The sequence below is a fragment of the Mixophyes fleayi genome, chromosome 1 (assembly GCF_038048845.1).
Source record: "Mixophyes fleayi isolate aMixFle1 chromosome 1, aMixFle1.hap1, whole genome shotgun sequence".
Taxonomy (NCBI): domain Eukaryota; kingdom Metazoa; phylum Chordata; class Amphibia; order Anura; family Limnodynastidae; genus Mixophyes; species Mixophyes fleayi.
The window spans coordinates 437,940,649-437,953,660 of record NC_134402.1 but is presented as its reverse complement, the minus strand read 5'-3'; positions in this window follow the sequence as shown (position 1 = coordinate 437,953,660).

Here is a 13,012-nt window from a genome sequence, read left to right as displayed (position 1 = left end):
ACAAAACCATGTTGCATTGGAGGGGAGGTAAATTAAAAATGTATTGGCAGATTTGTAGTTTGGGAAGGGCATGTCCTAGATCAACTTTACATTTCAGTGTAGAAATAAAGCTATCAAGTATTTGTGTTCTACATGAAAAAACAGTCAGAATTTTCCTTATGTGCAAAATAATAAACTCATTTGCACCTCTTGCATTGTAACATGGTTTTGCCAAGGTCCAAAGTTACTCATTTTTTGCTTTACTTAATGAATCAGGCCCATTATCCATAAGGATGCAGGATATTTAGACCAATGAGACACAAGTCTAAGTGGAAACATAAGTATGATTTAATGGAAATTCAATTTATATTTTTTCTCTTTCTTTTAATAATAATAATTATTATTATTATTATTATTATTATTATTATTATTATTATTTACTAAATTGCCTTTAGCAATCAAGTTGCTTGCCTATAAAAAATACCAGAGTTCGGGCTTGTATAGAGAAGCATGAACATATTTCCCCACAATTACTAACACAGTGTATTCACTCACAAGTCCAAAAACAGTGCTGACTCCACATACAACCACGGGCAGAACAAACTCAGCCACAGGTGCTTGTATGACAATAAAACCAACAGTTTTGTTCATGTCACATTGCAAATAAATAGAAATATTCTGAAATCGATTCCGTGCTCAAAGCATAAGGAATAAACCTCAGAAATGACCTTGAACAAGGAGGTTACAAACCGGCTCCGTCCGTAATCTTATCTGATGATTAAACACTAAGTTTGGGAAAGTAACATTGGTTGGTTAGGTTTGTTGTTAGTGTACCCTGTTTGCTATCTCCAGATCCCATCCTAAGCCCTGGTCAGAGCACATAAGTGGTTAAGGATCTAGATGATTTAATCCAGTTTTAAAAAAAAAGTTTTACCAGCGAGCAATTAGATGCTGGTTAAGGAATTAATCACTAATGGGTCATTAACTCTGACTGCTATTGTAGCGTTAACAAGCTGAGGCAGGATTATTAGACTCAACACCCAATTAAGGAGGGAAAGATATTTACAACAATTCTAACAAACAGGCTCTTAAAGTTTGCAAAGCCGGCCTGGGAGACAAGACGAGCGATCAGCAGATTCTGCAGAAAGTGGAACTTGAAGCTGTACCCAAATGCCCTCCATAAAATATACAGCTATACTTACAGCGCCGTAACGCCGTGGATTGATCACTGAATAAACTAGTTTGACAGGCCCTTTTTTATTACTTATACCCTGTTCACACTGTCTCAAAAACCCGGGTTATTGCCAGGGCAAGCCCTGACGACCCGGGTCGAGACTGAGTTTGAATGGGTCATCTGCTAATTCCTGGGTCTTTTGGAGGGTTATTCCCGAGTCTGACCCGGGTAGTCTCCAGTCTGCACGGTGAGACCCGGGATTTTCAACCCGGATCTCTCCAAAAGCTATTGGAAAAAAACAAACACCTTACATTACAAGAGAAGCCAATCAAAGCTCCTCTTGTGATGTTGTCATGGAGATCCGGGTTCAGTGTTGACCCAGGAATATGCTGGGTTGGGAGGCTCTGTCCCCCGGCAATATCCCGGTTTCATATACCCGAGATATTGCCAGGACTTCAATGTGAATGTGGTATTATAGAGAAGTCCTTCTATTGAGGGGTTCTCAGTCCAAAATCTGGAGTTAGATTTATCATACCTGCTAAAAAGCAAATGTGAAGATGCAGCCAATAGCAACCAATCAGATTCTAGCTATAGTGTTCTAGAATGTTCTAGGTAAATGATAACTAGAATCTGATTGGTTGCTACAGGCAACACCTCCACTTTTGCTTTTCAGCAGGTTTGATGAATCTCCCTGTGGAGTGGTTTAATTTCTTGACACATAATATTATTTACCTAATTTATCATATGGACATAGATAGAATGATACTTATTTGCTCCAGAAAAGCGTCTTGTTTTGGTTAGTTTGAAAGTACCTTAGATCTTTTTTTGTCTTCTTTCTCCTCTTCTTGGCTCTTGTGCCAATGGCACTTTATGCAAATAAGAATGGAAACAGGAGAACTGGAGCTAAAACCTTATTGAGTCCTCTAGTAAAAGAGGGAGATAGGTACAATTTCATGGTGCTTCCTAATCCAAGAGCATGATTCTATATGCACCATTTATTTTTTCTAAACTCAGTACGACCCCCTTAATGTCTATAATGTTTCACCCCCCAGCAGCAAGTTGCCATATTAGAAGAAGGAAGGGCTTCTCTAGTTAGACATGCAGGCAGTGGATCTCGTTTACTTACATTGGATATATGTTCAGCAATTCACTCTTTATCTCTCTAATGCAGATTGATTCTGATTGGCCAATATAGTTTAGTGCAAATTATGCTTCTAAATACAGTGTTCGGTAGTGCACCTGAGTGACTGACAGACATGTAGACTTGCTTTGAAGGAAAGCACTGTGTGGCTTGGTGGATTCACACACAGGGGCGGCCCTAACCATGCCACAGGGTGCCCTAAAGATGTAGGAGGAGCTCCAGCTGTATGTAATGGGGTGGGGGGAGGTAACACCGTACTTTTACCAGAACTGCAGTAACGTGTCATGTTACTGCTGAACTATGCATGTCACCTTCGCAGTATCTGAGAACTTCATATCTGAGGGTACTGGCCCTTTAAGTTCCGTCATGGAGTTGTCCACCCTCTTTGCCAATGACTGTAACATGGAAATTAGATGTTAGTGTGGAGACTGGCAAGTTCAACACATTGCTGCTCTTCTGTTGGAGAACCCGCATTAAAGGGGATTCTGGTCACGACAAATATCTTAATAAAAACAAATAATGCAACCCATTATCTATTGATTATTGACTATTGACAGATTTTCTATTTTTTTTAAAAAGAAATTATATTTGCTATTTTTATTTATTTATTTATTTATGTTTTTTTATTTTCTATATATTTTTTTTCCCGGCCATATTCCATATCTGGCAGGGTTGGTGCTACTAGTTTTTTCTTTGTTCAGTCTGGATCTGGAAGGTTTGTAGTTCAAGCTGCCTTTGTGGCAGGGCTCTCTATGCGGCACTATTTTTCCCATCATGTCAGCCATATATGTAAAACGGGCCAAGAGAATGGGCACAGAACTTTGACGGAACTGAGTAGCTCAAGTGCTGGGCGCTGTTACAATCCATATCCACATTTGAGACACTCAGTAGAAAGCAGGAATGGGACATCCGGAAATTAAATGTGTTATGAGCAAAGACTGCTATAAGCTGGAGAACAGGGGATGGGATCTTACAATGTCAGAGACAGGGACATCTAGATGGGACCATCCAGGACCACTACTGAGAGCACTATGTTTTTTCTCACGGGTTTGGCGGTGGTGCGGTAGCCCTTATGGGTCCGATCCCCAACGATCTAGGGGAGGTGGTGTAGTCCTAGCAGTTTCCACTTCCCTGAACTTTCTGAGGTCTCCCCTTTAGGGGGGAGGCAGAAGATTTGGTGCTATGGGGGAAGCTTCGGCGGAACCCTAGAAAAAAGCCCCCCTCCCCCATCTAGCTTGGCGGCGAAAGGGGTCTGAAGACCCTTGCTCCCCTAAGAGGCCTTTTGGCTCTGGGGGGGTTGGGGATAGAGGGACCTTTTCTCTTTTGAGGAGGGTCTGAAACCGTACCCTTAAGCACATTTTGAGTTTACCCTCTTTTTCAAGAAAGAAAGCATGTTCCAGGCTTTCAGCAATTTTTTTTACATATATAGAAATACTTAATTCAGAGAGTGAGATGCAAAACTAACGTTCAGTTTTTGTATGCAAATTGTGCAATATAGATGTGTACTCTGGGATGGAGCAAGCCATGGAGGAGTCCTAGGGCAAGGGGGGGGCTGGCAAAGTTTAGCCCAGGGGGCAATACTCTACTCAGCAGCTGATTGGGAACATTTTAAAGGAAAAAATATGCAGGTGACCCAGCCCAAGGCAGTTCACTATGGGAGCGACCCAGGGGGGCAGACAACCGCTCAGTATGTTTTTGGACTGTTTGAGGAAACCAAAAGAACCAAATGAATCCCGCATGAATATGGGAGGAACATACACACTTCATGCCGACAGAACCCTGGTAGACATCAAACCCACGGCCAAAGAGCCATGGGGCGGCCATGCTAACTGTGCTACCCTTTGATATTGCTCTAATGTAAATATTAAGAGGTGAATGTATAAAAACAGACTTGTTATAAGACATTATCTTATTTTTATGATACACATACTTACTGATCTCACCACTCACTGCAGGTTCATGTTTTGGTCTTTCCCTTCCTCTATATTTCGTTACTTCTTCCCAGACCTCTGCTGTCAATCTTTTTAAGCTATGAATAGAGCCAGAAAGAACCGAAAAAAGTAGCAAACATAACCGGATTTGCACATAACCGGCACCGAGAGATACCATAAAGCGATGCCTTCATATACAGTCCTTTCTCTTAGGTGTGAACATGTTCCAACTTTTAATTGCGCCTCTCTCACTACGGTGTCCTTTCAAAAGGGGCCAAGGTCCGATAAAGAGGTTGACTGGTTATTGCTAGATAAAAGTGTTTGGCGGACACCTGCTAAAATTGGAGGTTCTGTTCAAATGCGCGCACTTACCAAAGGTCATTGTAATATCGCGTCCCGCATGTGTATTCAGAATTGGAGGGGCTGCTAGCAGCCATATTCTCTATGGAATGCCCAAACACCTCAAGTCTGGCCAGCTCCTCCTACCAGAAGAGGCACAAATTCCCCCTAATGTGCAGTCATCAACCTCTTGCTACAGTGCCTATAAACAGGACCATTTCTAGGGGGTGCTTAGCCAAGCAACTGCACAGGGCTTTCCCCAGAAAGAGGCACCCAGACGGTTTCCACGGGCCAGCTTTTGAAGGATGTCATTGGGGTCACCACACAGGACTCCACGCTTAATGCCATTCTTATGATGTTTTGTTATAGACTGAGCGTCGGTGGTGTAATGTGGTGATTGGAGGACAAAGCTCAGTGTAGGTGATATAAAGCTCCGTAATGAGTTCTCTGCTCTGATTAGCCGACACCAGCATCTAATTCATACTCCAAAATGCTGTGCACGTGGCCTGTCATACAGGAGGGCCAAATATAAATTCAGTTAGAGTGGAGCTAGCCACCGATCATTTTCTGATCAAGCAGGAAATATAAGGCGCACAGAGGGGAACTGAGGGATTACCAATTCCCCTCGGAGTAAACATGGAGGAGCAGCTCAGTGATCTGGAGTCTGAAGGAGGGGGGATGACATTGTGAGGATGAATTGATGATGATGATGATGATGATGATGATGTAGATGGTGATGATGTAGATGATGATGATCACCATGATGTATATAATGAGGATGATGTAGATGATGAGGTGTATAATGATGATTATGATGTAGATGTTGATGCTGTATGTGATCATGATGTATATAATGATAATGATGTAGATGATGATGATGATGTATATAATGATGAGGATGTAGATGATGATGATGATGATGATGTATATAATGATGATGTGGATGATTATGTATACAAAGTTCATGATGTAGATGATGATGATGATAATGTAAATGTTGATGTATATGATGCTGTAGATGATGATGATTATGATGTCGATGATGATGATTATGATGTAGATGATGATGATGATGATGATGATGATGTAGATGATGATTATGATGTAGATGATGATGATGATTATGATGTAGATGATGATGATGATTATGATGTAGATGATGATGATGATGATTATGATGTAGATGATGATGATGATTATGATGTAGATGGTGATGATGGTGAAAGATGATTAATAATGGAGGAAGAGGTTCATTAATGGCTGATGGAGGAGTTAATAGTGGAGGTTGAATGTAGAATGAGGGGTTAACCAATAATAAATGGCAATACCCACTTTAGTGGGATAGGGAGAACTCCGCAAGGGATATCACATGGAGATCGCATTTTTAAAGGCCGGTCCTACTGCTGACATATATACTCTGTTGCCAGTCACAGCCAACAAATAATTTCATGCACGTACACTAAATGCAGGCAGCACAGTGGGTGACCACAATGGGTGAGCAATGCAGGGGAGCAAATATTTGTTTTAATGACTTCGCTGGCTGATTGCTGATAATTCAATAGATCCCGTGGGGACTGTAACGGAAGGTTTGGCTCACAGAACAGCCTCAGAGCGTTCCCGCTGGCCCTCGGGTGCACTGAAAGGGGGGCAAGTACGTGGTATCTGAGGATAGAACCACCTTGGGGGCCTGGCAGGGGCAGATGGGGCAACTGCCTGTGGCCCATGTGTGCCCCACGGCTCTGATAACATCTTCCCATCTAGGACTTTACAAAGTCATGATATAGACAAGGCGGAAAATGGGTGCAGATAATTGCGCTGACCAAAAGCTTCCTAATGGTTCGCCTGGTCACACGTCAACTTTTTCTGAGCCTTAGGAGCAGGGGATGTGGGGGTGGGGGGGGGGGGGGGACAAGAACTCACTGCACCTGGGTCCGAGTTTCCTCTCCTTGGTCCTGTTTCCAGGAACAATGTATGACCTAAATCTTATACTGTTCCATTCATGGATCACTAACTCCATCAATGCACGGAATTGTTGGGTCCACACAAATAAAAGTATTTTGAAACACTACATACAGTGGCCGTACAGATTCAGGACAACCTCGTCTGGAGAGTTTGTTAGCTGTGTATGTTTCCAAATTGTCTGACGAGTGGAAAACTTCTTGAAGTGAAGCTGAGCAGAGTTGACGTGCCTGCTTCAGACAGGGCTTTTTAAGCTAAGCACAGATTGTGAAAATATAATTAGAGGAAGGTCTTTGTTTCCACACAATGAGTGGGAAGGATTGAAAGGAGAGGTCTCCCAGGATTCATTGAACTGCCCTGGGGCACAATGGGTCTGCCTCTGAGTCCTTCTCCTATCTCTAATGAGAAACACTAATTGCCATAATTTCCAGATTGTGTTAAGTGTCCCGCTCACAGAAATAAGGGGTGTTTTATTTAGATGCTTCTTAAACTTCTCGTCCTCATTAAATGTGGTAACAGAGATAATGGAAAATAAAATGTTGCAATTTTTTTGTGAGTGTGTCGCGTCTCTGAAAAGACTCGAGAGTTCAGCACTTTTTAAAACTTTATTCTTGTAGGAGATTAAATATGTTATTATTTTTAATTACGATAGATATTTAAAAGTTGCAAAGCAAAAAAATAACAATAATCGTGTTTTGAAAACACTTCTCTATGTTATTGCTTTAGGGAAACTGTCTTGTACGTGAGATATTAATGTAACAGCTATATTTATTATTTACACCTGTTGCTTACACATTCCGGGCCTAAAAATGAAGAATTGGATGCAAGTCCATTTGTATAACGTTAAGTACGAATGTCACTGCTGCACATGTGTGCTTAATAGACTTAGGGGTATATTTACTAAACGGCGGGTTTGAAAAAGTGGAGTTGTTGCCTATAGCAACCAATCAGATGCTAGATTGAGAATGTAGAATGTAATAAATAAATGATAACTAGAATCTGATCATGTAGCATCTCCAATTCTACATGAGGCGCTCTGTGAATTGAGGAGAACTCAGCCTATCAGATCACTGGGAGCTTGTGACATCACTGAGAGCTATTTTCTGGGCCAATATATCTGAGACCGCAAATGAGCTAATGACATCGCTCTACTTCCCAGTATTCAGGGTGTTCACATTGGAAAACCATGTTAGGGTGATTTTCTCAACCCACATAGGAATGCAGATTTAAACAAGCAGCATGCTCTAGTTACAAGTAAGGATTGCCTTACTGAATTTATGACGATAGTTAAGGACATCTTTACGATACCCTGTAGGAACGACATACAAATACTCCCATTCATGAGGACAGACTTTTGGGTCTTCACAAGCTCCCAGGAGCATTGTCTCTATTTTTAAAAATAAATGTTTTTGTATAAGGTCACATTAGACTATGAATCTTTTATATTACGAGCGAACATTGTAGTAATGACAGTAGACCAGCCACTAGGGGGCGCCAAAGGAGATGACCTATCTTTCCCATTCACATAACAGGTGAGTTTGATGTTTGTCAGGATGCTGTACAGGCGGGTAGCACAACTTCACTTGTGCCGGGGACTCACCAGTGAAAGAGAGAGTATGGGGTAAACATACGGCTATTGTTAAAATTTGGATCTGAAATGTAAGAAAAAAACAACAAACAAAACACACACACAAAGGGCAGACTACATGGACCTACATAAAGTGTTATGTTACTTTTGGAATTAACTAGGATAAAATTAAATGCAAAGTTGAATTTACCGCTTGTTGGGCAGTGTCTGACTGATAGGTCCCTTTGAATGCAGTCCAGTAACACAGAAACAGTCCAGCAACCCATGATTTCTCTCTTACTACTGCTTATCTGGTTCAAATAGGCAGCGGTGTTGACAAACATAAAAACATATAATTTGACGGCAGAGAAAAACCACTTGGCCCATCTAGTCTGTCCATTTTTTAACCTAAGGTAACTGCAAGCCCTATTTGATCCTTAGTCCTATGTAAGGATATCCTTATGTCCAGGGCCTGATCAACCACTAGGCTGACCAGGCTGCAGCCTGGGGCGCTGGGTCCCGGGGGGCGTGGCACTGTGGGTATTTTTTTTTTTAAAAAAAAATATTATTTTTTTAAAATGTATTTTTTTTTTTTTTACATTTTTTTTTTTTTCTTCATTCATTTTTTTTTTCGGGGTGGGGGAGGGTCGCCGCTGGGGATCGCCGCGCGGGGGGGGGGGGTCGCCGCGGGGGGGTGGAGGGCTCGACGATCAAAAGCATTGGTGGTCAGTGGTTAGCAACACACAGCCAATCGCCAGGCTGAATGTTGCTGTGCAGCAGACAGGAAGTAGGACGTCTTCACTTCCTATCTGCTGATCTGAGGAGAGGAGCGACGCTGGCACAACTACAGGTAAGTGAAGGGGGGAACTGCCCTGCATATCTATAGGGAGGGGGGGAACTGCCCTGCATATCTATAGGGAGGGGGGGAACTGCCCTGCATATCTATAGGGAGGGGGGGGGGGAACTGCCCTGCATATCTATAGGGAGGGGGGGGGACTGCCCTGCATATCTATAGGGAGGGGGAGGGACTGCCCTGCATATCTATAGGGAGGGGGGGGGGAAACTGCCCTGCATATCTATAGGGAGGGGGGGGAACTGCCCTGCATATCTATAGGGAGGGGGGGGGGGAACTGCCTTGCATATCTTTAGGGAGGGGGGGAACTGCCCTGCATATCTATAGGGAGGGGGGGGGGGGAACTGCCCTGCATATCTATAGGGAGGGGGGGGGGAACTGCCCTGCATATCTATAGGGAGGGGGGGGGGAACTGCCCTGCATATCTATAGGGAGGGGGGGGGAACTGCCCTGCATATCTATAAGGAGGGGGGGGAACTGCCCTGCATATCTATAGTGAGGGGGAGAACTGCCCTGCATATCTATAGGGGAGGGGGAACTGCCCTGCATATCTATAGGAGGGGAGGGGGGAACTACCCTGCATATCTATAGGGAGGGGGGGGAACTGCCCTGCATATCTATAGGGGGGGGAACTACCCTGCATATCTATAGGGAGGGGGGGAACTGCCCTGCATATCTATAGGGAGGGGGGGGGAACTGCCCTGCATATCTATAGGGAGGGGGGGAACTACCCTGCATATCTATAGGGAGGGGGGGGGGGACTACCCTGCATATCTATAGAGAGGGAGAGGGGGGACTGTCATGCATATGTATAGGGAGGGAGAGGGGGACTGTCATACAAATCTATAGGGTGGGAGGGGGGGGGGGACTGCCATGAAAATCTATAGGGAGGTAGAGAGGTTGATATGTATGAAGGAGGGCAGAGGAGGGCGGCTGATATATGTGACTGGGGGAGTTTTGATGTGACGGGGGGGGGGGATAGCTAGCTAGCAGAGTGGAGGTAAGGAAAATAGCTGCAAGGGGGATGGATGCAGGGTGGGAGGTAAAGAAAATGGCTGCAGCAGGGGTTAAGGAAAATGGCTGTGCGGGGGGGGGGGTTGTGGTTAAGGAAAATGGCTGCAGGGGGTATTTAAAAAATAGAGCAGCTTTGGGGGGCAGAATCTCATGATTGTGTGGTGGTCACATGGGTGGTCTCAGCAATCACTAGAATACTAAATATTAGTGAGATGGGGCTGGTAGAGGTTTGTATTTGATTGACAACAAATATTCAGATATTGCTTATATATGCCTGTCCAATGGGGGTACTTTTAGCTGCCCATAATGGAGTGTTTTGTTTTAACTAAAGGGCCTAATCATTCAGGGTTTGCATTATAATACATTTTTGCATTTTCAAAAAAGGACGCCAACTTTCCAGAAGCCAGCGAGAGGATAACAAAGTTGGCAGAGAGAAGAGCAAGGACAGGTAAGAGACAATGGCACAATCTGACTAAATTTGAATGCTAGAGAATACACCTGAACATTCATATTCAGGAGTGTTCCTATACACCTATATATTCGGAGGAGGGGGGGGGGGGGGGCGCTGCGGCCGTTATTAGCCTAGGGCGGCCAGAACCCTTAATCAGGCCCTGCTTATGTCTATCCCAGGTATGTTTAATTTGCTCTACTGTATTAGCCTCTACCACCTCTGATGGGAGGCTATTCCACTGATCCACTACCCGTTCCATGAGTTAGTTATTTCTCAGATTTCCTCTGCACCTACCCCCCCCCCCCCCCCAGTGTCAGTACATGTCCTTGTGTTTTAATACTTCTCTTCCTTTGTAGAATGTTTCCCTCCTGCACCTTGTTATAACCCTGATATATTTGAAAGTTTCTATCATGTCCCCCCTTTCCTTCTCTGCTCCAAACTATATATATTAAGATCTTTTAGTCTTTCCAGGTAAGTTTTGGGCTGTAGGCCATGCATCATTTTAGTTCCCTTCTTTGTACAACCAAGCATCTGACTTGCCTTCCTCACTGCTTTGTTACATTGCTTACCTGCCTTTATGTCACCTGAAATAGTAGCCCCTCATTCATGTGAATGGCTGTTTCATGGAGAAGGGGCACCAGGAGACCGCTGCTAGTGGGAGAGATGAATGTAGCACTATACCACTGAGGGACGGCTAAATCTGGATCATGCCTGACCAAAGGTAGAGAGAACTTTGCAAGTTTTCTTATGGTAGTGAAAGCCACCCAAAACTAAGTTTGCATATTGGAGTTCATATTGCTTCACCCAAAATTAAATACTCAAAAAATATTTGTGTTATATATTTGCAACATTATAAGTTCCCTCTAGAGACACCTGCAAAATTGTTTCTCAATCTGTCTTGTCGAATGGTTTCAAATTCTCTAGTATTCAAACAGTAGCATTTGTTGTTTAAATTTGGAAAATGTTAAAATACTTTTTATTTAATAATATTATCAGAATACTATTTAAAAAAAAATAATTATATATATATATATATATATATATATATACAAGTTAACCCGTGCATGATACTCATGCATTCTAGTCAAATCAAGCCACTTAAGGTGTTAAAAAGGTTTGGGCCTAGCCCAGGCCTCCTCAGGGGAAGAGCGTTACTTCCCGACGCAAGCGCCCTTTTTTAACGTGGTTTTGTCCACATGTCACCACCTCATCATTTTTCTCCATCACCTCATCCTTCATCTTCATCGCCACATCCTTCATCAAGCTACTTAAGGTGTTAAAAACTCCCCACTGTCACCCCCGGCAGCCACCAACCACTCCCAACTGTCACTTCTCCTTCAAGAAATATATAGGTCAGTGTATAACTCTGCCCAGCAGGTGGCGCTGCAGCTTGTTTTTGTTTTTTTTCCCCACACACGCCACTAGGCATTTATATAGTAGATAGTGGTAGAAACAAACTACAAATGTGAACTGTGAACCTTGTATATAGAACACAGAAAGCTAATGGTGAACCTGTAACTTGAGCATCGAACATGAGCCACAAATTTTGATCCACAAAGTTGTTATTGTCCTGAATGTAGTATGGCCACGTTTATAGCACATTGCAGCATTTATCGGTTCACACAAAGGTGGGTGACAATAATCGGTGTAAAACTGATCAGATCATCATCGAGCATGCTGATAAATCCGGTCAGAGGATGGCTTCTATTAGGCCTGTGTGCAATAGACCAAGAGGGGTGGCAAATTTGGACACTGACCACAGATGACGACTTTTCAGACCTCTCCTCCACGAGATGGGAACGTTCGCTCACTGAACCCGGGGGGCAGATGGGGGCTTCATAATGCAACACCAAACTCAACGTGGAGATGCAAATTACACCATTGCCCATTGGTGGACAGAGCGTGATGACACAACTTATGTCATCATACTCGGGACCCAAGCTCACTGCTTCTCTGTTTGGCCAGCTTCAGGGAGATCTCCATACTCTCTCGGGAGCCCAGAGGATCTTCTACTATTTCCGGGAGAGTTGGGAGTTATCACATAGATCCTGTCACTTGGAAATTGGGTCCAGCGGTAGGATTACCCCATGTGTAGCTGCCTTTACACAATAAAACACTATTTGGAACAGTTGGTCAGATACCTACATAAACACATTATGCATAGTCTGTAGACTATCAATACATATATGATACATTAGTTATGTACATAGACATATATAAACTACTGTATATATAAATGTGTATTGTAAGGAGCAACGTAAAGAATCCTGTAAATGACTAGGGCTATTAGAAATCAAGTTCCGTAACTGTATAAACACAGTCACAGGGATCCTCTAAGACTTTTCAATTTAATGTCCTTATAATTTTATATTGAAGTGCAATTTATACCATGTATATACCTTATAATTTACAATATCCTTCACAATATCTGTTCCTGTTGTACAGACCAGATAGTTACACATTAGGAATGTAAATGCCGATATGTGCAATATTTTGCATAAATTTGCTCCTCGCACGCCCAGAAATGGACTCTACGCCAGAGAACGCAGCAACTTCATCTTTGAGCACAAAGGACACTTACTACAGCCTACTATATCAGTGGTG